This window comes from Sciurus vulgaris (genome assembly GCF_902686455.1).
Source record: "Sciurus vulgaris genome assembly, chromosome: 10".
NCBI classification, from domain to species: Eukaryota; Metazoa; Chordata; class Mammalia; order Rodentia; family Sciuridae; genus Sciurus; species Sciurus vulgaris.
In genome coordinates, this window is record NC_136470.1 from 11,585,148 (window position 1) to 11,588,417 (window position 3,270).

Below are 3,270 nucleotides of genomic sequence, written 5' to 3' on the forward strand. Positions count from 1 at the left end.
AAGAAAATGAAATTTGTGAATGAAGGTAAAGCCTAAGACAGCAAGATAGGCCTGGTGGTGGCCTCCTGCAAGGAGAGAATGTGCACCCCTGGGCAGGGCTTCCTGGCTTTGCAAACCTTTCTGTGCATTTGAATCACCTGGTGATTCCCTAAGACCTGCAGCCACTGATCCAGTCAGTAGGCAGGGACAGCCAGGCTGGGCCAGGCTGGGCTGTCAGTGTCTAACCAGCCTCCAGCTCTGCTAATACCTCTGCTGCTCTGGGTAACATGCTGAGCAACAAGGCTCTAAACACAGATCACAGAGCATCTACTTTCAACTCTTGCTTATACAATACCTTTATCCAGGAGGAGGTGTAAAAATCAAGCCTGATATTTCCTCTTTTGAGAATAAATTTTTTAAAATGGAGTGCTGGGTCTTGAAAAGATATTTATACATCATGTGCACTGCAGCATTATACCCAATAGTCAAGAGGAGCAAGCTACCCAGTTGCTAACACTGATGGATGAATGGATAAACAAAATATACAGCACATGGTCATTCCTCAGTATTGGAGGACACACAAGTGTCTTGTATAAAATGGCTAGTGTTGAATATAACCTACATACATCTTTCCATATATCTTAAACCCTCTCTAGATTGCCTATCATACTAATACAATGCTGATGCTATATAAATGGTCATTATACTGTATTGTTTAAATAATGATGACAAGAAAAATTCCTGTCCATCTTCAGTACAGATGCAATTTGTTTCTGAATATTTTTGATCCGAGGTTGATTGAATCCATGGATGTGGAACCAACTGCGTATATACATTGGAATACTATTTAGCTGAAACAAAGAATGAAATTCCTTTTTTGTTGGTTCTTTTTCATTATATATAACATTAGGATTCATTTATAAAAAGTATAAAACCATGAAATATAATTTACTCTAATTCGGACCCCCAGTACTTCCTTCCTTCCTCTCCTCCTTTCCCCGGTTCCCTTCCCTCTACTCTACTGCTCTTTCTGCTGTTTATTATAGTTTTCTTTTATTAGTTTCTTGTGGATATACATGACGGTGAGATTCACTGTGGTAAATTCATAGACATACGTAGGAAAGTTTTGTGAGATTCATTCCAATGTTCTCTCCTTATCCCATCCCTCCTTCCTCCCCTTCAATCTTCTTTGTCTACTCCACCGATCTTTCTTTTATTTTCTCTTTATATTTCCCCTCCCCTTATTTTGGATTAGCTTCTGCATATCAGAGAAAATGTTTGACTTTTAACCTTTGAGGACTGGCTTATTTCATTTAGCATGATGTTTCCAGTTCCATTCATTTATCAGCAAATGCTATAATGTCATTCTTCTCTAAGGCTGAATAATACTCCATTGTGTGTATACACCACATTTTCTTTATCCATTCATCTGTTAAAGGGCATCTGTGTTGGTTCTATAGCTTGGCTATTGTGAACTGAGCTGCTATAACATTGATGTGACTGTGTCATTGGAGCATGCTGACTTTAAATCTTTTGGATATATACCAAGGAGTGGGATAACTGGGTCATTTGGTGGTTCCATTCCTAGTTTTTTAAGAAATCTCCCTGCTGCTTTCCAGAGTGGTTGCACTAATCTGCAGTCCTACCGACAACGTATGAGTGTACTTTCCCCCCACATCCTCACCAACACTTATTATTATTTGTATTCTCGGTAATTGCCATTCTGACTGAAGTGAGATGAGACGTCAATGTAGTTTAAATTTCATTCTCCTGATTGCTAGTGATGTCGAACATTTTTTCATACATTTGTTGACCACTTGCATTTCTTCTTTTGAGAAGTGCCTGTTTAGTTCTTTTGCCCATTTATTGACTGGGTTATTTGGGGGAGGGTTTTGGTGTTAAGTTTTTTTAGTTCTTTGTATAACCTGGATATTAATGCCTTATCTCAGGAACAGGTGGCAAAGATCTTCTCCCATTCTGTAGGCTCTCTCCTCACACTCTTAACTATTTTCTTTGCTGTGCAGAATCTTTTTAATTTGATGTCATCCCACTTATTGAGTTTCCATTTTACTTCTTGTGCTTTAGGAGTCTTGTTAAGGACATCAGTTCCTGTGACAACCTGTTGGAGTGTTAGACCTACATCTTCTTCTAGCAGTTGTAGGGTATCTGGTCTAATTCCTAACTCTGTGATCCACTTTGAGTTGACTTTTGCCCAGAGTGCGAGATAGGGGTTAAAATTCATTCTATTACATATGGACTTCCAGTTTTCCCAGCATCATTTGTTAAAAAAGCTATCTTTTCTCCAGTATATGTTTTTTGGCACCTTTGTCTAGTATCAGATTACTATTTATGTGGGTTTGTCTCTGTGTCTTCTATTCCCTTGGTCTTCATGCCTGTTTTGGTGCCAGTACCACACTGTTTTTGTTACTTTAGCTCTGTGGAATCATTTAAGGTCTGCTATTGTGATGTCTCCTGCTTTGCTTTTCTCGCTGAGGGTTGTTTTCTCTCTTCTGGTTCGCCTATTTTTCCAAATGAATTTTATAACTTCATTTTCAAGTTCTGAGAAGAATGTTGTTGGAATTTGGATGGGACTTTCACTGAATCTGTTCAGCACTTTTGGTAGAATGGCCATTTTGACAATATTAATTCTGCCTACCCAAGAGCAGGGGAGGTCTTTCTATCTTCGAAGGTCCTCTTCAATTAAAGACTGAAATTTTGACATGTGCTACAACATGAATGAAATGGAAGAACATGAGGATGAATGAAATAAACCAGTCATGGAAGGGAAAAGGAAACACTGCATGATTCTGCAGCATATGAGGGAGATGCCTGGAGCAGTCAACTTCATACAGACAGGAAGTAGAATGCTTTTTGCCAGGTCCTGAGGGAGGAGGAAATGGGAAGTTGTCTAATGGATATAAAGTTTCAGTCTTGCATGATCAAAAAGTCCAAAGAGAGACTATGCAGCCATGTGAATGTACTTACCATTACTGAACTGTAAAAAATGTTTAAGATGGTAAGTTTTAAGTTATGTGTTTTACTATTTTTTAATAAATTTACAAAAAGGGAAAAAATCAAGAACATATTTAAAATAAAAACATATATTAACAAAGGAAGTTATATTTCAGTTAATTCTTATTAAAATTTTCAAGGAGCTGGTCAGATATCACCAGCTTTGATATGAGCTAGGAAAAAATCAAGAGAGAGGTGAAGCCAGAGCCCCAGCTGTCCTGCCTTTGGCTCTCTTACCACGCAAAATAATAAAGCGCCTCATGGTTTCAGCTGGTCGAG